Genomic DNA, 23,519 nt, shown 5'->3' on the forward strand with positions numbered 1-23,519 from the left:
GCATCACCGAAATGAGTTTAAGACCCCTAGGAGGCAAGGGACACAAGAATGAGAATTGGATTTACTCAGCACAGTACACTCCAGATGGAAATTCCAATCACCGCTAACAGCTTCTACTAAAGGATAAGGGTCATCATCTCTAGATTTCTCCTTAAATAAACTCAGTGTCCTTTTCTGAGTAGCGTTGTCCATCTTCATTACCATAGTCCAGTATTCTAAGGAGCTGAGATCTTGCCCATTTGGGCTTCCTACCAATCACATGAATCACAATGTAGCCATGGCTACCCATCCCATGTGAGTCTTGTCTATGCACTCCCATTAAGCGGGCCAGGGAATAGAGGCGCTGTTCCTCTGTTATCTCACTGAGGCATGGAAATGACTCTTGATTCTCAAAGGCTATGCCAGTGGAATTCTATTTCTGGGAGGTTTGATCTCACCATAAAACCTTCACCCACAATCCCAGAAATGTGAGGGATTTTTCAAGGACAAACCTAGGAAGAGGCTGATCATTTCCCAGTGAAATTTCTGGTCACCTTAGAAACATGCAAACAACCCTCGAATTCTTTTCAGATCTCTCCAACCAGAAAGCAGCATTCCTTCCCTTGGTTTCTCACTGGACTCTATCTGTGCCTCTCTCATTCCTTTTTCAGATCATTGTGGAATCACAGAACAAGAAATGAGAAGAGAGGGACTTCAGAAAGCGTCTAGTCCAACCACTAAATAAAAGAGAAATCTGTATCGACGTGGTCCAAGAGGGCTTTAGAACGTAAAACTCCTGAGAGTTTGGACTAGCTTATTCTTTGACTTTCTATCTCTGGTGCCTAGCAAAGAGCCTGAGAGATAGTAGACTAATTAAGAAATCTTTGTTAATTGACTGCCTGAAATCTTCTTTCTGGTGACAAGGCAATGAGTTACACTAGTGGTCAGTTACTATAGAGAAAGCCTCTGCCTCACTGCAATGTTCAGCCCTTCGGGGCACAATTTCAGACCCTCTCTCTGAGGAGAAAAAGTTTCATCTCCCCCCTCCCTTTCCCCAGGCAGCCTTTTAAACACTTGAAAATATGATTACAGGGGTGGCTAGGTGGTGCAGTACATAGAGCACCAGCCCTGGAGTCAGGAGGACCTGAGTTCAAATCTGGCATCAGACACTTAACACAAAAACTATCCGTGTAACCTTGGGCAAGTCACTTAACACCAACTGCCCTTCCCCCCCAAAAAATATGATTACAGCACTCCCCTAAATTCTTCTCTTCTACAGACCTACTTCCTTCAGTCATTGCTCATATGACTTGCATCCAGTTCCCATCTAACAACATCCATGCATTTGTCAATCAGTGAAGAATGTCTTTTCTCCTACTAATCTGAGACCCCCCCCAATTACTTTGTGTATGTGTGTGGGTCACAGAAGCCTTTGGCAGTCTCAGGAAATCCACAAACCCTTTCTTATAATAATAATTTTGAATGTATAAAGTAAAATACATAGGATTATAAAGGATACCAATCCTATTGAAATAGAATTATTTATATCGATCTCTATCTATGTGTGTATATATATATATTTTTTTACATATATACATCTATACATATTTATATACATATATTAGTTCATGGTCCCACGGTTTAGCACCTTGTGCTGGACTTTCAGCCCCAGGAAGACAAGAACCTTATCTTATATATTCAATCAGCTCTCACCACACCAATCCAAGGGCTTTGCAAATGTTTAAAAGGATGTTCACAAGTGTTCTGTTGAAAGAACACTTTAATATTAAGTGTATATGACTTCAGAGGGCTACATATTGTCTATCATGGGAATCAGAAGACATGGAAGCCTACAGAACCTTAGACAGGAGGATGGAGGGGAGACCATCACCCCCTTCCAATCCTTACATGAATTCCTATAAGCTCATATCGAAAGCTGCCGTGTTACAGAATTACCTATTCGTCATGATCAGGCGCCCTTGGAAAAGGAGAAAAGAATCAATTCAAATCTAATAATATATCATATAATCAAAAGAAGATGTGCTGTAGGCACGTGCTTCAAACTTCAATAACTGTCAGGATGTCCCTCCTATGCCAATATTTCAATAGGACAAATTTGGATTTTAAAAAACACAGATTTCTTGCATCCAATATGCCTCCCGTTAAATCAGCCCTGAAATATACAGCAACATTAACGGATTTGGATGGAGCCCTAAGTGTAGTTATAAAAATGGGTTATGGTGTGTGATATTTTCCCAAAAAAGACAGGGAAGGAAACATCAGCCATATTCAAGGGAACATGGAACAAGCCATAGGTGCCCCAATAGGCCAGCATCACTCCTGTGGGCTGTCAATAACGACACCCAAGGAGCCCTCAAATGGCCAGACCAATACACACCCTGGTGCAGGAAAAATGGAAACTGCCAAAGTGGAAATGTGTCCGCATGACCACAACAGCTTCCAAACGCAGAGCCCAGATGGACTATTCATCCTCAGGGCATGGCTTCTCTCCACCAGCCGTTCAATGTAACATGAGTTTTATTTTGATTATCTCTGGATTCAAAAGGCAAGTTATGGAACTTAGTCGATAATCTCCATCGATTGATATATATTCATAAGCCATCAGGCACTAGGTCTTGGCAGATTCTAATAACTTTTCAGTAGGGCATTATTAGCAAAAGAATGGGAGAGGCCTTGGGTCCTTTATGAGAAAAATTAAGAAAAACGACTTCAAGAGAAGTTATTGTTTCCAAAGTAGGTAAGCCAAATTATGGAGGCCCAGTTGGCCTTGGTGACTCTGACCTTCATTTCCCTTTACAAAAGTAAGTAGCAGCTCCTCCATGGAAACCCCAAAACACCCTTGTGGCTGTACCACCCACAAGGGCCAACTCTGTACATGGAGACAGCAAGAGATTACATAGTCCTGATAAGTCAGCTAATGAACAGGAGATGCCAGCCGCTGCTGAAAGGCATCCAAACTCATATGGAAAAGCCAGCGGCATCCAGCTGCCTCCAAAACACTCTGCAGATTAATGAAAGATATTGCCAACGTTATATGCTTCAAAATTAGATTTTCTAATTTATGGCAAACAAAACCAATCTACTTCCCCTGCGTAATATTGCCTATGTATATCATCTCAAAAATCCAACCTGTTTCTCTTTGACAAAAAGAGTAATTATAATAATGTTTGCACTATAAGAAGTTTAGAATCTCACCTACAATGGGCATAGACTCCAAACCCTGGAGTTAAAGAAACAGATTTTTAACAACTCAAGATGATGATAGAGGAAAGGGTATGTGGCTACTGCCCTGGTATGAAAAGCAACCCTTTTAAATCACAAACATTCCTTCCCCTGTTAAGGCAAGAGCCTATGGAACAGTAGATTAAACAGAAGCATAATTCATGAACTTGCTGATGGTTCTTGAATCACTGATGGCCATCAGTCTGAGTTTGGTCATCCACACAAACATGGCCATTACAAAAAATGAAGATGGGAAAAGGAAGACATGGTACTTCATTGCCAAGCAAGACCTCCTTGACTCAGCATCTATGATAGTCTGGACCCAACACAAGGAGATGCCTTTCCAAGTGTCAAAGTACTAGGTGAATGGAAGGGATTGCTTTTCTTAACTGGACAGAAATTTACCTATGCAATCCCACAATAAGAAAGGGAATGATGAAGATGATCATAATAGCAATTGTCCTTTATTTGGTACCTAAAATGTTTGCAAAGAACTTTGCAATTTCTACATGCAACTTTCCTAACTTTATGATGAACACACATACGTCATTCTCATCTCCATTTTACAGATGCAGATTTGAGGTTCAGAGACTTGCGCACTGGCACAAAGAGGTCAGATTCAAAGACAGATCCTTCCTCCCTTGACATCTAGTACTTTATCCACTATTCCACCCTGCTACTCAAAGGAAGATCTCAGGACTAGTAAGGGTTAAACTTTCCAATGATCATATCTTTGTATTCAGTAAGTGCTAATACCAAATTATTCTCCCAGACCTCCCCAGACATGGCAGAGTCTCTGGAAGTTCAGCAAGCTTTCCCTGCCAGCACAGCACCAAAACTCCTCAAAACAATCTAGAAGTTTGTTGCTGTCATTTTTCAGTCATGATTTCATTGGGGGTTTTCTTGACAAAGACACTGGAGTGTTTGCCATTTCCTTCCCCACTCATTTGGCAGATAAGGAAACTGAGGCAGACAGAGGTAAGTGACTTACCTTGGGTCACACAGCCAGTACGTGTCTGAGGTCACACAAATGCGTCAAACTTCAGGCCTGGTGCTCTGTCTAGAAAACATCAAACCAAATCTGATTGGGAAGCCAGGAAAATTCCACTTACTCATGCTTCCCATGTCAGGCTGACAAGAGAGACCCAAGCCTTAGACTCCAACAGAATGTCACGCAGAAGTTGGGGACGGGGGTCAGTCCGGGAATGACCAAGCAGCAAACTGGGAAAGGGTTGGGAGAGAAAAGAGCCTCAGCATGAGCACTAAGGGGCCCAGACTGGAACAAAACCTCTCATGTCTCGTCTCTGGGCATCTTGTCTGGCTCCCTGCCAGCCTGGAACAGAGCTCTGCCTTTTCTTGTTGGCTTCCTGACTCCCTCCAGGTCTCAGCTAAGATCCCAAGTCCTGAAGGAAGCTTCTCCCAGCTCCTCTGCTGATCTCCTCCTCCTTCCCCTCTAGAGAGCTGGCTTTGAACGGGACTCTTTCCTTCCTGTTTACCCCATCAGACTGGGAATTCCCCAAGGGCAGGGACTGGGGGGTTTGCTTTCTTTGTACTCCCAGAGCTTGGCACAGTGACTGGCACATAGCAGATGCTTACGAAAGGCTTACTGGGGGGCTGCTAAGTGGCACAGTAAATAGAGTAGCGGCCTTGGAGTCAGAAGTACCCAAGTTCAAATCTGACCTCAGATGCTTAACACTTACAAACCACGTGACCTTGGGCAAGTCACTTAATGCCAATTCCCTACCTCCCCCACTCCAAAAAGAAAAAAAAAAAAGGCTTAGTGGCTCACTTGTCCAGGGTGCCAGTAAAGGTCAAAACTGACTCTGTCACTCCCTAAGGCCACTCCCAGCTTGGACATCCCCTGTTCTTAGGTCCCTCCTAGCCCTGACATCCCCTGTTCTCAGGCACCTCCCAGTTCTGCCATGCCTTGCTCTAAGGCCTCCCCCAACTCTCACATTGCCTGCTCTAAGGTCCCTTTTGTCTGTCACCTCCTATATTCAAAATTCCCCCAGCTTTACCTTTGTACATTTCCAATGAAATGACCCAAATTCTCATCTCCCAAAGATAAAAAATCATATACAACAGTACAGGTCATTTTGGTCCAGGGGGAAAATTCGAATACATCTGAATGTTCACAACCCGACAAAGTTTCCTTCCAATCTGGCACAAGGCTCCCTCCTCATTAAGGCCCATCACTCTGTCTGAATTGATATATTTAGATCTAGAGTTTCTTGAGTCATGCAAGCAGACAAAAGGTCAGAGTGCATTCCCTGGAGATGGAAAAAAATATATTCTGTTCCTCTGTGCATAATTAAAAATGGCTTGATTGACTTCTCTCTTCCCAGAAAAATGAACGGAGGCCAGCCTTCCTCTCAGGACTCAGCCCCAAGCCTCTGTGTCCGAAGAACTCCCCTTAGCCCCTGCCGGCCTACTCTAGAGTGAGGAAGGGGCTTCACACAGAGGTCGGCCTCCCCCTTCCCTCCTAGCTGCGGCCTTCTCGGGCCCCAGTAAAAACAAATGCATCTCCTCAGCCTGGCAGCTGGGAGACACAGCACCTCATTTGTATTCCAGAGGACATCTGGCTGGCCACTGTCTCCTATTTATCTCTGGCTAAATAACCCTTCCTTAGTCAAAGCACAGATCCTGCCGGGGCACCAATCAGTGAGGATTTAGGGGCTACCAAGCACCAGGCACAGCGCCTGAGGAGGGAGGCAGGAAAAACCAAGGACAAGGCCCCCATCCTCAGACAGCTGACCATCGAGGGACAGACGTGACAAGAAGCAAGGGCTGGAGGGCCCAGTGCATAGAGCTCTGCCGTGAAATCAAAGGAATTTAGGGGGCATCTGGTGAGTCCCTCCAACTCCCTTGGGCTGCCAAGTAAGGGGCTTGGACCAAAGAGCCCAAGAACCTTTTGCCTGGAGAGCTCTCAGACACTTTCTCTTCCTGGGCCTCAGTTTCCTCATCTGTAAATAAAGAGGTCATGGACAAGATGTCCCTTCTTCCTCTAGAGCTGGCCAAGTGAAGTCAAGAAGCATTTCTCAGTTCCTGCTCCATCGCAGGCCTGTGCTAAGCATGGGCATAAAAAATGAAGGCAAAGAGGGTTCAGGGAACAACGGTCAGAGAATGGTGAGTTGAGGCAGGTTTCCTAACCAAGGCTTCATCAACTTGTTACCATTCAGCGACTGAACTAAAACACAATTAGTCTCCTTCCCTTATGATCCTTGTAGTGCAGATCACATATAGAAAAACATGTTAGAAGGACCTGGAGGCTTCACCAGACTGACCACGGAGAGCACCAGGACCCAAAATGGGAGAAGGATTCCTGACTCGAAGAACTGAGAAAATGGTGGAACAGACTAATTTGGTGAGAACTTGGATTTACAATGAAAGGGACCCCTGAGGGCATCATGGAGGTGAGCTAGGGATAGGAGCCACGCCTGGAATAGCATGTTTCTTATGAATGTTAATATTTAAGAACTCTCCTTTTTAAGGCTACTTTCTTCCCAACTATCCCATAACACATAGGGCTTAAATATTATACATATTTTCCAAAGGAATAAACTGAGGCTAGGGCAAAGGAAGTGACTTGTCCAAGCACAGCCAGGATGTGACAAGAGGCTGGATTTGAATCTGGGCCCTTCTATCCACTGTCCCCCTATCTCTCTGGGGTACAGTAGGCAACCAGCAGCAGAGACGGTGAGCCTAGAACCGGAGGCTCAGTCAGGCAGACATGAGTTCAACTAGTTGTGTGACTGTGGGCAAGTCATTGGCCTCAGTTTCCTCATCTGTACCAGTACCTACCACCCAGGGCTGCATGAGGATTGCCCAGGACCTGCTACACAGAAAACACTACATACATCTTAGTCACCATCATTGTTATTGGCATTCTCATTATTGCACTATAATATTATGCCCATTGTGCAGATGAGGATACTTAAGGACGATAGAACCAGTGATTTGCCTGAGATCACACAGGTCAAAAGTGACTGAGCTGGACCTTGAAGCCAGGTTTTCTGACCCCAAGCCCAAAGCCCTTTCTCTGCCCGAGAGCAGACGCCAAGAGCCAAGGAGAATGCTCTGATGTCTCTGCTCAGTCCCTCCAGAACCTTCCCTCTGACCAGCTATGAGGACTGAGCTGCGTTCCCCAAGCTCCCAGCAGTGAGCAGAGACCAGCCTCCTGGCGGACATCTGCACCCAGGGGGCTCATGACTGAGACACCAGACACCAAACGTCACTTTTGGAAAATCAAAGGCGAGTGAGTCAGGAGGCGCTGAAGCATTCCCCTTCACCAATGACTTCTGCACATGGGAAACCCAGAAAGTGGCCCCCATGCCCCTCAGTGGGTCCCCCCAAGAGAAGCCCCAGCCCCCAAAGCCACCTGACAGCAGCATCGGGGAAATGAGCACCAAGCTCACATTGCTTCTTTTAGCGCCCAAGTCCTAGGTCCCCAATATCTGCCATGGAAAGAGGGGGATCCTGAGATGGGTAGAAGAAGGGGCTCCATGAGGGCTGCATGATTCCTCCAGGGGGCCTTGCTTTCTTCACCTTGGACAGGCAGCACTAGAAAAGGCCACACCAATGCTCGGGTCAAGTCCAGAGTTTTCAACATGGCTGGGACCCTCACGAACAGCTCTGAGATTCAAAACTGACACCCTCTGACTCCAAGTTTGAGGGAGCTCTTTTCAAACCCTATCATGGACCTTCGTTTAACCCTTCCCAGGCTCATCAGAGCACACTGGCCTCCTTTCCCTGATACTTTCCTCCTGCCAGGGAGGTGCCCCTTCCCCACACAGGGTGCTCCTCCCCTCCTGCCAGTGAGGTGGACCCCATCCCACACAGGGTGCCCCTTCTTCCTGCCAGGGAGGTGCCCCCCCCCTCCTCACACAGCATACTCCTTGTCTCTCCAGCAGGGCTAAGGACGGAAGCATTTTCTTTCTGCCATGATCAATGTGACAGCCGTATCCCTGTGAGTCAGGCCTAATCAAAAGAAGTGGATTGTGAGCTCCTTGACATGGGCTTGTCATATGCAAACAGGGTCTTGCCCGCAGCATTCTGCAGCACAGGACATGGAGCTATGAGGAGGAGGCCAGGCCCCTCGTCCCTGTCACTGGGGCCAGGGGGCCTGGAAGGAGTCACCACAGCCTCCTGGGCAGCCGACAAGAGGAGCAAACACCAGGGACTGCAGTCTGACAAGGGCGGCGCCCATCACCCCAGGAATGATGGTTTTACATCTACAGCCCCCGAAGTGGCACAGGAGCTTGAGGTAAAGCAGCCCAGAGAAGGAAAGGCTGCAAATGCCACCCCGCACAGCGTGCAGTGAGAGACACATACCCAGGCAGCCACATAAAGAGAGCCAACCACCCCCAGCCCCGGCTAGAACAGCAATAATTACGATAATAATGAAAGCTAACATTTGGAGAGTGCTTTGGGATTCGCAAAGAAAATCTCATGAGATGCTCACAAGCACCTGAGAAACAGGGACAGGACCATTCCCATTTTACAGATGAGGACACTGAGGCAGGTGGCCATGGCGTGCCTTGCCCAGGGTCCCACGGCAAGTGAGTGCACATGGCTACATTTAGGTGTGTGGGTATCCCCAGGACCACAGACTCAGAGCCTCTGGCCCTCGCCCATTTTACTGAGGCCAGGGACCGTCACTCAGGTAGAAGTAAGGAGCAGAGACCTACCTACCCAAAAGCCAAGGCGATTTCCATTGGAAGAACATGTGTGTGAACACACACACATGCAGTGTACATGGAGTGCATAGTGGTCATGGGTGTTATATATGTATATACCTCTGTGTATGTGTTTATATGTCCAACGTACATGTGTGTTGGATACATATGTATCCATATATGTGTATACATATCCACATGTGTGTACACATGTAAGAGGGAGACACGTCCATAATATCAACCTCTCTGTGTACCTGTGTTTGTCTCCATTTCGCGTCGGTATGGGAAGTCCTAGCTTGGCACAATGCCTCTAATGTATACTGGCCATGTGACCCTGGATGCATCACTTGATTTTCAGGACCTGAGTCCAGATGAAAAGTGGAAGGAGGAGAAGAGGGTGAGGAAGGAAATTGGAGGAGGTGGGGCTGAGGAGATGGAAGAGAAAGCTGAATGACTGACCAGGCGTCACTGTCCAAAGAGGCAGGTGCTCAGCAGATGGGAGGCACATGGCGGGCACAGAAAGACACTGATGTTCCCAGGTGTCCTGCAGCACGGGGGCCTGGTGAAGCCCAATGTCCTTGCCTACTGTCACAGAAAGCAGGCATTCACAGAGAGGGCTGGGAAGACAGTGGGAAACCTGAGAAGTATTTGGGGCTGCACATTAGGGCGAACGTCATTCCCACTACGGCTAACTTCAAGGACCCCAGACACCAAGGGAGGGCCAGGCGGGAGGAGGCATCATGACTTTACAGAAGGCTCAATTAGGAAAGGTTCAGGACTTCTTCCAGTTAGGAAATGAGATGTATCATGGGAACCCACTAAGAGGTCTGTGGCTAGGAGGCGTCTGGAGGCACGTGACAGCAGAGTGGAGGGCAGGGCCTGGCAGAAAGGATGGACAAGGCAGTCATGGGAGGGCACGCACCCCGCCTTGATCCACTGCGAGGCCCAGACCAAAGCCCTGTCCTCGGCCTTTCTCTTTTCTTCCTGTTGTAACGAATTCTAGAAAATCAATGACTGAAGCACGCCGGGCTCTGGAGTGTCTGCTCAGGATTTCTGAACAGAGAGAATCCATCACTCTGATGCAATCTTAAAAAAACATCCAGAATAGCAGTTTTTAAGAGCAGCAGTTACTATGGTTATGGAGGCCCATTTTCATTTATTCACAGGATGTTAATGCCGTCTAAACTGTAAGCAACACCGGGAAAAGCACAACCTCCCTTCTTCCCACCAACGAGCCCCTCGAGGCCTTCCAGACTCTGGGAAGGAGGCAAGGCCAGTGCAGGAGGCGCTCTCCAGAGGGCCACTGTCCAGGGCTAGGCCCTCCCTGGGACATCTGCCACACCACATCATTTCCCTCCTCTGGGCCTCAGTGTGCCCATCAGGAAAATGGACATCACCTTCCCTCCTCGACTTGCCTCAGGAGGAGTTAGGAGACTTCTAGTCCTCCTTCTGTCCTTGATGAGCCTTGGACAATGTGACACTTAGCATTGATTGGATGAGAGAATAGCAGGGCTTGGGCGACCTTGGAGATCAGAGCTAAAAGTCCCAAGCTTGGACACAGGCTGGAGCACTTCGTTGTCTGAGGTCCCACCGCAAGGCTGTGGCTGAGTCGGGGCCAGAGACCGCTCGTCTGCAGACTTTTCACCCAGCGTTCCTTGTTCTCCATCACCTTCCTGGGACACAGCCCGCAGTGACAACACTGTCAAAAACACTTAGGAAGAGAGGGCCAGAAAATAGAGCCCAAAATAAAATTATAGTTTATAATTCAACCAATTAGGGGGGAAATAGAAACATTTTCACACAAAGCAGGTTTGAATTATTCTGGGAAGAAAAAAACCCACATCTGTTCTTTGGTGTTCATTAAGGCCCAGCTCCTGCCTGGCTCCAAGGCCCTGGGCGCTGATGGGAACTCAAAATTCCTCTGACTTCCAATCAAACACCCCCGCTTCAGCGGCTCTCTGGAGCCGCACAGGAGATGAGGAACAGCTTTCCGTGTCTCGCATTTCAGGATTCCAAGGGATAAGCTGGGCTGCCTTGGGAACACAGACATTCTCTACAACCTTCACTGCCCAGGTACCTGGAAACCAAACTCATTTCATGGGCCTCCCCCAGACACCCCCAGCCCAGTTATCTAATTAAGATGGACAGTCTTCACAGAGCTTCTGTGGAAGAACCTCTTTTCTTATGAACATCTGCAAAGGTATCCAGGGAGGAGAAAGCCACTGGGGCATCCTAGGGTAAGCGCATCATCAGATTGGGGGGCCATGTTTCGAGGGTGGCTCCCTCTTCTTCCCCAGAGACATTCCGTGATCATCCCAACAATCCAAGCCAAGGTCTCCAATTGAATTACATCATTACATCCGTGTTAGTCCATGGGACTTCAGCTTCACATGACAATCATCTTCACTCTGGTGGGCATCAGATAAATCTATTTACCCAAAGGTTGGCAAGCATGAGCATGCCAGGTGTGCAAAACAGGGCACCCCATTTCACAGACCCCACTGAGGGGGGCAGTTTGATTAAGAAGGACATGAGTCCTGAGGCAAATCGCCAGACAAGTAACAGATGAAGCCATTTGCTTATGGGCCTGTTCACAAGGGAAACGCCAAGCTGGCTTATCTCCCGGGTCTGGGCTGCCCTGAGCATCAGAGATGATGGAAACATGACGTGGCAGAGCTGCTGGAAAGATGCACTTGGGCAAAAAGGCCCAGATGGAACATCCACGTTACTAGGTGAACTACTGGTCCTAAGCAAGTCACTTCCAATCTTTGCCTCAGTTTACCTCTAGAAATAATTAGACTCATGGCAGCTCTCTCCCAAGGTTATTTAGAGATTCCACTGAGAGGAAGGGAATAAAGAATTTTCACAATACAAAGTACAACACAACTTTCTGTAATCATTATTGACAAAAGTAAAAAGAGAATCCAGTCTTAGTGTTTGGAAACTAGAACATGAGAACTTTAAAAAAAATCTTTCAAAAAACTAGCCCTGTGACCTCGGGCAAGTCACTTAACCCCAACTGCACTCTAAAAATAAAAAGCAAAAAAAATCTTTCAGTAACTACATATCAATGGTTTAATTTCCAATTATTATTTTATATATTTAAATACATTATCCTGACAAACATGATCCACAAGCTTCACCAAAATGACAAAGGTTAAGAACTCCTCAGCTCATCCAAAACTCTCATAATTTAGGCTCAAAGAGCTGGGGTGACTTGTCCAAGTTCTCTCAATTAGCAGACCAATCAATAATTAACTAATTCTTACAATGTACCAGGCTCTAAGCTAAGCACCAGAGAAATAAGGGGAAAAAAAACAAGCATCCTGCCCTTGAGACTCTGAGATTCTAAGGGGATGGAGGGCATGTAGAGAGCTAGGTATATACAAGGTCCTCCAGCTCCAAACCCCAGCCTCTGTTTCTAAGTGTCCTCAGCCCGTGGGTTAATCGTGACCACCAGATGCCCTGCTCAGCTTTAAATCTACTACCCAAGGCAAGGTGGTGGAATGGATGGGGCCAGGTGGACTTGGCATCACACCTATAGAGTAAAATAAAGGGGTGTGAGCCAGTCTCTGGATCTGTTTCACGGCTGGTGACAACATCAATTTGTCCTCCAGGAAAGGAAGCATTTCCCCCATCACCATGCCTGTGCCCTTGCTGTTCCCTCCACCATTCCCTCTCATTTCTGCTTGTTTCCAATCCTACTCATGCTTCAAAACTCAGCTGAAGTATCTCCCCCAGGACACTCTCCCCTGATGCCCACACATGAAACTACACCACACTCTGGCTCTGGTCCTCTTCTCATGGAACTCTGTCCTGATTCAATAGAATTTATCAGGGTCCCTGGCCTTGGTGCCGGTGAAAACAGATGGAAAAATGGTCCTCCGCTCCTGAGGAGGCTGTCAAGGCTTCTCACTGTTACCTTAGCCTGTCACTCCCATCTCCCATCAGAGCAGCACTTAGCATGCCTGTATCTGTCCACTCATACGACCACCGCTTTGCTTTGGGCCTTCACTCCTCTTCTGGATTATCACAAAAGTCCCATGATCAGCCTCCCTGCCTTAAGTCTCTACCTCACCAATATGTTTTCCATGCAGCTGCCAAATCATTGTCCATGAATGAATGAGTAGATCGATCAATCAATAATAGGCATTTCTTAAGCTGGTGCTATGTGCCCAGCCCTGTGCTAAGCCCGAGGACACAGCAAAGCAGGCCAGCAAGCCCCCACTCTTAAGAAGGCTTACATTCTAATGGGAGAGACAACAAAAATGGGGGTGGTCAGGATATGATAAGTGGTACCCACAGCGGGGTCATTCAGAAACAACAGTCCTATGAATTTGATGAGGGGCCACAAAGCAGATGGGGATGATGGTAGGAATAAAGCATTAAATGACAGATCTGAGTATGTCACTCTCCTGCTGGACAATCCTCAATGGCTCCCGGTTGCCTCTAGGATGTAATTCAAAACCCTTGTATGTTCTGTTTGTACCTTCTACATCACTGGCTTCAAGCCGGGCCTGTGTCAGAAATGCTCTCCCTTCTGCCCTCCATCCTACAGAAAGTCTAGTGTCCTTCTGGACTCAGCTTGGGGGGCCCTGTCTTAGGAGGCCTTCCCTGATTCCTTCTGGTCCTCCATTCTTTGCATCCTTTGAGGCCTCTAGGACTACAGAAACAGGAACCGCAAAATCACCCCGTTGACTCTCTAGCATCTTCAGAACAGCCTTGTAAACCCGGGGGGGAGAGAGAAGCAAAGGGCTACTGAGTCTTGGGGTGCAGCATTGCACTGTTGGAACAAGCGTGATCACTCTGAGAGTCCTGGGCTTAGAGTCAGAGGACCTGGCTGTGATCACGAGAAGCCGCTTCACATTTCTGGGCCTCAGTTTGCTCGTCTGTGAGATAACAATGACAACAGGTAAATGGGTACAGCATTGTACAGTTTCTAAAGCACGTGACTTAGATTATCTCATCTAGTCCTGACAAGAGCTCTGCAAGGAAGGTACTGAAGTTGCCCCCATTTTACAGGTGGGAAGACGGAGACTATGAGATGTTAAGTAACTTGCCCAAGGTCATCAAGTGTTTGAGGAGTCTTCCAAGCTTGTAATACTGTCTAGGCCCTCTGGCTGCCACAAGTAGATGACCACTCTAAGATCTCCTCTGCCCACTTCTGATCATCATCAAGGTGTTGTTGTTATTGTTTGGTGGGTTTTGGATTTGGGGTTGGTTTCTTGTTGACTTGCATCCAGCCTCCCTGTAACTCCCAGTCACTGGTCAAAGTTCTGCCCTCCAGAGTCCAAATTGAAGTATCACCCTGGTGTTCTCCCCTCACCCCATTCATCACTAGAACAACTTAAACAGTCCAGATTTCAGGCAAAGGAAAACAGTTTTTATTTTCCTCCCTGTAATTAGAGAAGAATATCTACTCACACAATTCCAGTCCTTTCTAAAGATTAACTATGCTTTGAGATTTCTCGCGTTCGCCCCTTGTTAAACCTGTTCAAATCCGTGCTTTGCTTTCAAGATACATTGAGAGGGAGCTCCTGAACACGCTTCCTTGACAAAAAAAAAGAAGATTCCCGCAGTAATACCACTAATTCCTCTGGAATGAAGCTTAACGACAGCAGAGAGAAGAAAACAAGCATTCTGCGTTGACATTCTTACTATCATACCTAACTATTTTTGCATAATCTTGCCCCTTATTAAGTCTACCCGGATATCCACAGACCCAGAGTTTTGATGTATTCGCCGCCTAAGTCATCTGTCGTCTCCATCCTTAAGGGATTAAGGCACAATATTGTTCAGTGGGGCTGCAGATATTAATTAAGCAGGGTTTCTATTCTCTTCAAGGCAGGCGGCTGCTTCTCCTCATTGGTTCCAAGACCATTTAACAGATCCCACCTGGAGACTAATCAGACAGAACCTGGACTGAGTCCGTGGTTCCGAAAGAACCCAATTTGGCTTTGCCGGCAGACCAGATTTCAGTTCCATTAAACAGCAAGTATCTCACTGCGGTTGGCAGCCTCCACATTCATCTAACAAAATGCACCTATTTTCTCCGAGCCTGTCGATATGACAAGAACACAGACCAGAGGCTTGTAAGTGGCATTCACTCCAGGCAACAAGGGAGGAGCCTCGTGAAGGCGAGGGGGGCCTCACTGACCTAGGTCCTGAATGGGATACTCTACATCCTCTCAGGGGGCTGGCTACAAGCTGTACTGCAGTGAGATGCATAGTAGGGCCATGGGTCAAGAAGACCAGATTTACCATTCTGGCTCCTGTGTGAGGATGAGAAAGCCACTTCTCCTTTGGATCTAGAGCTGAAAGTCAGCTATCAAGTCCAACCTACTCATCTGATAATTGAAGAAGGTAATCACCCAGTTAGTAAAACCCCCCTTCTGTGTCCTCAGAGCCAAAGCTCCAGTGAGTCCTGGCCACATGTAAGGACTTGACTTACGACCCTGACAATCTGAAGACAAGTCTATTTGAGGGTCAGGCTGTCTCCAGGAAAATGTATTCTGCAGCTAAAGAAGTTTTCAAAAATAACCCAAAGGGGTCACAATCTACACGGGTATATAACAACAATAATGAACATGATGTAATTTAGCGTAGTATGATAGGATGTCACATACTAGAATATAATAACACAATCCCAGATACACAAAGAATCTGTGATATCAATGGCGCTATTTCTATTCAACTTCCACTCACAGGAATCGTTGCTCATAATATTAGTGGTAGAAGCGATTTTGGAGATAATCTCTCCCAAAGCTTCTCCACCTGAGTTCATGAATTTCTTATTTTTTGAATATGCTGACTATACTATTTAATGGAGACATAGTGTAAAGATAGTTGTGATGATATATCGTTAACAATATATTCTCCTTTGCAATGCTGTGTATTTTGTTTTATGGATTTAAAAACATCATATTGATAGGAAGTCTATACTCTCCACTAGATGGTCAAAGGAGTTCATCACACACACAAAAGTTAAGAACTCTTGATCTCGGGGTGGCTAGGTGGCTCAGTGAATAGACCACTGGCCCTGGAGACAGGAGGACATGAGTTCAAATTTGGTCTCAGACACTTAACACTTACTAGCCATGTGATCTTGGGCAAGTCACTTAACCCCAACTGCCCTGCCTTGCCCCCTCCAAAACACACACACACACACACACACACACACACACACACACACACACACACACACACACACACACACACTTGATCTTGTCCAAACCCTTGATTTTACAAAGGAAGAAATGAGGGACAGGGAGTAATAAAAGCATTGAGCTTCTGCAGAGAATACTAGGACAGACAAAGATCAAATACTGCCTGAAAATAAGAGTTTTGCTTCCTAAGCAAAGCAAACTGCAGCAGTCCAATTTCATGGACATGTTATTCCACATATTTTTGGCCACCCAATATCATCTCTGTATGGGACCACACCATGAACCCCCATGGAAACGAATGGCAATCCAAAGCATTGTGAATTTTCCTGATGTGCCAAAACCCTGAGTCTTCCTTCCATTTGCTCAGCTGTTGGGCTGTGAATATGTGTGCATGTGGGGGTGTTTAATTCTGGGAACAGACACAGAGGCTTCAGCAGCAGGGAAGTCCTCCCCTCCGCCTAACACCCTGGCTTCACTTTTCAGTGATGACTGGGCCAAGGTTTCCCAGGGTTTTCTGGGGAATTTGGTGCCTGATGAGTTTCTGGCCCCACTCCCTGAATCTTGAGATGTTGTCACAATTCCTCAAACAGCTACAAACCATTATGTCCATCCCTGTCTGTGTCCGTCCCTCCCTCCCACTAACCTATCCTACATTGGCCAGTTGAAGAAGAAGAGGTTGTGTGGGCACCATATCTCACAGAGTCAGTTCTAACCAAACCCTCATTCTCTTTCTTACCCTTTGTTTCCAGGCCTGCAGGAAACCAAGGGATTCCAGCTGGGTTGGGGTGGGGGGGAGAGCAGAAGTTCTGTGGTTGGCCTAGAAGCCATCCTTCCCAAGAGCCAAGGCATCCCCTAATCCCATAGGCTTGTCCCAGACTGATCACCTTCTGAAGCCAGAGTCTGTTGGTAGGTGTCCACCAGCTCCTTTGGTGGCACTGAGTGAGACCATCATCCCCCATGCCATGAGACTTCTTTGTCTCCATTACACTGGTGAACATCCTACAAATCACTTTCATGATACTTTCCCCCAAGATCCTAAGGGTATCCCCAAGATTTTTCACAGAGGATGCCTGGAATTAGACAAGAGCTATCCAGGGTGATAGAGGAGAGCATCTGCACTAGGGGCCAGACAGTCTGCAAGGAAACATCAGCAATGCAAGCAGAAGTACCGTTGTCTCCCCCAGTGCTTCTGTGGGGCTCCAGGGAGACCTTGAATTTGCAAGGGTCATAGCTGGGGCAGAGCCTCACAAGCTGGACCAGAGACAGTGGAAACACATCATCTTAGACAGTGACAGGCACATGAGGAAGGATATGGAGACCAAGCCACATGAGACAAAGCTAAAGGAATGTGGCTTCTTAGCTCGCAGAAGAGGAGACTTAGAGTAGTTTAAAAGCACTCTCACAAAAGAGGCGTTAGCTCTGTTCTGCTGCTGCAAGAGACCAGACTGGGCTAGATAACAGGAAAAACTTCCTAGCCAACAAAACTATCCCAATATGAAATGGGCTGCCTAGAGAGCTGGTGTGCCCTCCGGGGGGTTCTTCAAGCATTTGTTGTATATATTGGAGTGGGGGTGCTTTTCCAAGTATGGAATGAAACAGCAACCACTGAGGTCACTTCTGACACACAAATTCTGTGACTCTATGAGTAGATCATAGGTTCATGTGTATGTGTGTGTATGTGTGTGTGCGTGAGAGAGAGAGAGAGATACAGAGAAAGAGACAGAGACAGAGAGACAGAGACAGACCCTTTGACAGTTTGATGGAGCCTATGAACCCCCATCTCAGAATAAAGTTTTTCAAAGCATAAAATAAAATAAAGACAATTACAAATGCAATGAAAGGCTACTGAAAAAGAAGAAGTATTGTTTTTCCCACCTAAGATCATGAGCCTTTTGGAGGACCTGAGAGCCCCAGGTTAAGACTACCTAGCAAAGATGAAATTATCTTTCAAAGAAAAGTCAGAGCAGTTGCCCTCCAATATCCTTTATAACTCAGACAGTCCATCAATGTCCTAACATCATCATCATTGTCATCAACAATGACAACAACATCATAGTGTTTACATAGTGCTTTAATGTTATTCATGGCAACCTGGTGAGGTAGGTGTCATTATCCCAATATTGCAGTTGAGGAAGCTGAGGAAAACAAAGGTGAATTGACTTGGCCAGGGTCACGCAACTCCACACTCCAGGCTGAATTTGATCTGAGGTCTTCCTGGGGCCAGCCCCAGTCCTATGTGCACTCTGGCACAGCCAGTGATGGAGAGGCTCGTCCAATGAAAGGTGGCCAAGAGATCACAACATTTCTTGGCCAAGTCAACTAATGGAAAATGTATGCTAGGGAAAAAACATGGAGTTCTGTCTAAGGGACCACAACAGGGATCCCAGGTTGTAGGATCATAGTTCTGGACCTAGAAGGGGCTCAGAGGTCATCTTGGCAGACATAGCAGGGGATCTGGATTCAAAAGGGGGAGTTTCCCAGTCAAGAGAAAGCACAGTATCTTTAAAAGGAACAATGTTTCTTCACAACCCTGTGAAATAGGGATACTATGGCTGTGCCATACAGAAGGAAGCTGAGGCCTTGGGAAGCTAAGAGGACATGTTGAAGGTCACACAGCTAATAAATACTAAAGTCACCAGTCAAAAGAGGTACTTGGCTAGAAGCCCCAAACCGTATCCCCATAGCCCCATACAGCCTAGCAGGCATGGCAGGAAGAAGAGCCAACATGGCAGGAGCTGCACATATGTTCACTGGCTACCCAATCATGTGGAGCATCTCCCTTTCAGCCTGGCTCTAGTGTATGGAGGGAGGGAAGAAGAGAGGAAGGGAGGAAGAGAAGGAGAGAGGAAGGGTTGGAGGGAGGGATGAAGGAAGGGAGGGAGGAAGAGATGGAGGGAGGGAGGGAGGAAGGGAGGAAGGAAGGGAAGGAGGAAGGAAGGGAGGGAGGGAGAGAGGGAGGAAGGGAGGCAGGAATAAGTGAAGGAAGGAACTTTCACATACAGCAATAGAGGGAAAAATTTAAAGAACTGAATCGTTTACATTTAGACTGCACACACAAGTTTCTTTCTTGCTAATTATTGAAGAAAATTGTTTTACAATATGGGTTCTCACTCAACACACACTCTCCACCCCCTCAATCCTGCTGCTGGGTGCTTGTGTTGAGAACACCTCCCATAAACACTAAAAGAAAGACCCTGTGAGGTCAGGAACCCCCCACGTGACCAAGGGAGCCCAAGCAGGCTGAGGCAATGAGGTGGCCAAGGAGGGAGAAAGAGACGCATGCATGACGCAAACAAGCCAAATCCTCTTTCCCTGCACGTGGCTTGTTGGGAAATCCTTCAATCCAAGTCAGTGAAAAAGGGAGTATGTTTTGCAGGAGGTGGAGAAAAGATCCCTGGCTCAGGGTTTTGGCAGCAGGCTGGAAACTCAGACTGCCGGATTGTACCACCGGCAATTCCTCGGCACCCCATCAATGTTCCTCACACACAAATGAATGAATAAATGAACTAACGAACAAGCAAGCAACTTCCCTATGGCACAGTCTTCTTCCCCTAGAATCCCAGGTATGTTCCACACTAATTACGTGACATTAGAGGGTTCCTCTACTGCAAAATAAGTGTGTTGGATTAAGTGATCCCTTTTCTCCCTACCTCGGTGATGGCAATGATGGTGGCAGCGGTGATGGGGAGGGTGACTGGGGTGATGGTGGTGATGGCGGTGATGGTGGTGATGGTGGCAGTGGTGATGGGGAGGGTGACTGGGGTGATGGTGGTGATGGCAATGATGGTGGCAGCGGTAATGGGGAGGGTGACTGGGGTGATTGATGGTGGTCATGATGCTTCAGCCTCTGACCTGCTTAAATTCTAACTTGTCACTTCCTAGCTGGGTGACCTTGGGCAATGTCACCTCTCAGCCTCTCTCCTCATCCAGAAAATGAGGAGGTTTGACCAGCTGACCCTACAGTTCCCTTCAAACTATAAATCCTCTGATCCTACCAGCTCACATGATTCTAACTGTAATAATCCAGATCAAGATATAGTCAATATGTGCCATAGTCCCCATTCTCAACATTCTGGTAACAGTAATCTGTGAAATACATCCTCTGGAAATAAGTCCTTGGAAGACTGACTCTTCCAGAACGTCAAACTTTCCCTTTTACACATATAAAGACTGATGTTCAGCAATCAGGGAAGACTCGCCCTGACTCACACAGGCTTCAGGGGATGAGCTAGGGCTCGCTCATCTGTCTCCTGAAGCCAGATTCTGGGCTTTTCCCAGTGAGGCCCCATTGACTCCCAGTAGACAGTTACCAGCCATTGAGACATCAGTCATTTCTCTGCTGTTCCTCTCTCTCCACTGGCTTCCGGAGACCAGCAGAAGCAGGGGCTTCTCTCTGGCCTCTAATCTTCACCCTCCCTTCTGGTGTGTGACCACACACACACACACACACACACACACACACACCCTTAAAGCCCTTTCCCTATTGTTAATTAGGGAAATCTTCACCTCACTATCTGCTAAGTCCCTATTAACTTGGACAGCACTGAACACAATGTCAATCAATAATCAATAAATGCTAAGTAACTCCCGCGTCTTTTCTCTCCCCTTCATTAAAGGTCAAGCTTCCCAGCCTTGCTTCACTGTGCAATTTGGAATAATAAATTCCAGTCAGCCCCAAGCAGGGCAGGGGACCTACAGCCACCCCTCACCTCCCCCACTAAAACCATAGATAATTCCGCTGCCCACTTCTAAGTCAATGCTCAAGAAACCTACTGCCAAAATGTTCCTGGAGCAGCCAGCCCCTGTCCTGTTCTGTGGGTCTTTGTTTTGCAAAGGTCACTGAGGACATCCCTGTTTTATTAGCAAGACTCTGATCCTGTGCTGGACCCCCAGAATCCCAGAGTTAGTGACGGAAGGGGTCCGGAAGGTCATCACCAAGACAATCGCTGTTACAAGATCCATCTTCTCTCCTAATTTCCTGCCTCCCAAGCCTATTTCACTAGCATTTGGTCATGCATACCTGGCTCAAAGACTCCAATAGAGGAGAAGCCACTCACTCTTCCGCAATGCCACCACCACTCTGGTCACTCTCTCTTAGGGGCCAACCATCATCCATCCTAAACCTCCATGCCCAGGATGGAACACATATCCCCACCAAGTCCAAGGAAAATGGGACTCTCATCTCCCTCCTTGGGAGAAGCACACCTCCTCATGAGGCCTAAGGGTATTGTATTTGAGGGTTTGGATTTTTTTCTCCCTTTTATTAATCTGACACATCATGCTGCTGACTCACCATAAGCTTAAGGTCAACAAAGGCATCACTGACACTTCATAGAGAGGATACTCAGGGACTGAGGCACAATCTCCTCTCCACTCTGGTTGTACCCAACACTCACTCACCCTTTTTCTTCAGTCTGCCACTCCCTACCCCTAACCTGTGACCCATCTTACAGTGGGTGTCTGGGGAGGACCAGGTCATTGTGTGTTCTGTGGCATGAAGGGGGGAGGGCTGTCGTGTCAAACCCATTTACATCCACCCGACCCAGACATATTTGTGCATCCACTATCCACCCTATCCACCCACAAGCCCAGGTCGAGTTGGGAGAATTTCAGGAAGTCAGAGAGAGGACGGATCCCATCAAGCTTAGTGAGTGAGGCCTCATTTGACCCTGCATGGGGATGGCTCAATTTGCAGCTGTCCTTGGGGGCGAGAAAGGCAGGGAGAGGGATTGAGGGAAAAAGAGGTGGTGATTCCAGTCTCCCTAAGAGTCCTATCATGCACTAACCCAGTTCTCACATCCACAGTAGCTTTTACTACAAAGACTTTCCATGGCCTAGTAAACACATTCAATTCTGAGTGAAGCTGTTTTGGAAAATTATCATTAACTCATCATTACTGCTAATAGTTCATGCTAGCGACAAAGGGAGAAAAAAACCCACAAACAAAATTCTCCTCTGCATTTTAGCACTAATCACTTAAGCAGTAAAACTAATGGAAAAGAGAACAAAGTGAGATCCCAGAACCAGCATTAGTGCAGTATGATAACATGCATATTTTAATAACCCACCAGATAACTGTCAAATTTCTAACAACAGAATCTTAGCATCATATCAGAACTTACAGCACCCTCCAAACATCCTCCCAACTCAGAACAGGGCATTCAAGAAACCCTCATAGAGGGGGCCAAGTTCAAAGTCACAGAATATCAGTATCAGAATCAGAAGGTGCTCTATGGGTCACCCGTAACAACATGGAACAACAGCATGAAGCCTCTCAATGATGCCCCTTGATCCTATCTGGGGCCTCCCTTGGATACCTCTACTATTTACCAAAGTAACCTGTTCCGCACTGAAATATTACAATTTACTAAGCTCACTTCCTCTCCCTCTCTCCCTCCCTCCCTCCCTCTCTCTCTCTCTCTCTCTCTCTCTCTCTCTCTCTCTCTCTCCCCCTCCCTCCCGCCCCATATCTCCCTTTCTTCTTCTCTCTCCCTCCCCCCTTCTCAAACATGGCTAATTTTGGAATTTGTTTTCACTAAATATATCAATTTTCAGCAAAAAATATATTTTGATAAGTGTATTTTAATATAATTGATTTTCTGTCATCTTATGAATTTTATTTTAGGCACTTAAACATTTGAGAAGGATCCTAAAAGCTGCATAGACTGTTAAAGTGTTCCATGACCCACAACGAAGGTTATCATCTTTCTGGAGATGTCAATTGAAGAATGAATAAAGCTGGACTGGACCAGACCCAAGACCACCTTCTGATGTCCTGGGGTGGAAGTTTTTCATGGCTAGAGAATGATTGATTCATCTTGAGGAAAGGGAGGATAGAGTATAGGACAGAGAGAGGGAGGGAGGAAGGAAGGAAGGGAGGAAGGAAGGAAGGAAGGAAGGAAGGAAGGAAGGAAGGAAGGAAGGAAGGGAGGGACGGAGGGAGGGAAGGAGAGAGGGAGGAAGGAAGGAAGGAAGGAAGGGAAAGAAGGGAGGGAGGAAGGAAGGAAGGGAGGGAGGAAGCAAGTTTTTATGTAGCACCTACTATATACCAGAGCCAAGTACTGTACAAAGTATTTTCCAAATAATATTCCATCAGGTCTTCACACTCACCCTGAGAAGTAAGTGCTATTATTGTCGTCCTTATTTTACAGCTGATGAAACTAGAATAGACAGGGTTTAAGGGACTTGTGCAGGTCACACAGCTGGTACGTGCCTAAGCCCACTTTAAAACTCATGTCTTCCTGACTCCAGACCAAACACTTAATCTACTATCCACGTGGGGACTGAGTTTGAATGTCCACAATAGCCCTCCTGGATGTATAACTGACTGTATAGAAGTGGCTGGATCTCCCTGAGCCTCTGTCACCTCTTGTGAAAATGGTCTTAATTAGATTTGTGCCACACTGCACCACACACACACACACACACACACACACACACACACACACACACACAC

General features: G+C 46.9%; 1 protein-coding gene across 2 annotated transcripts in view; it reads right to left on the reverse strand.

The window, feature by feature from the left end:
• TAFA5 (TAFA chemokine like family member 5) overlaps positions 1-23,519 on the reverse strand; it is a 599,977-nt gene that overhangs the window by 342,639 nt on the left and 233,819 nt on the right. The window lies entirely within an intron of this gene.

This window comes from Petaurus breviceps, unplaced genomic scaffold, assembly GCF_028583685.1.
Source record: "Petaurus breviceps papuanus isolate PSGF00001 unplaced genomic scaffold, PetGlider_PUasm1.0 391, whole genome shotgun sequence".
Taxonomy (NCBI): Eukaryota; Metazoa; Chordata; class Mammalia; order Diprotodontia; family Petauridae; genus Petaurus; species Petaurus breviceps.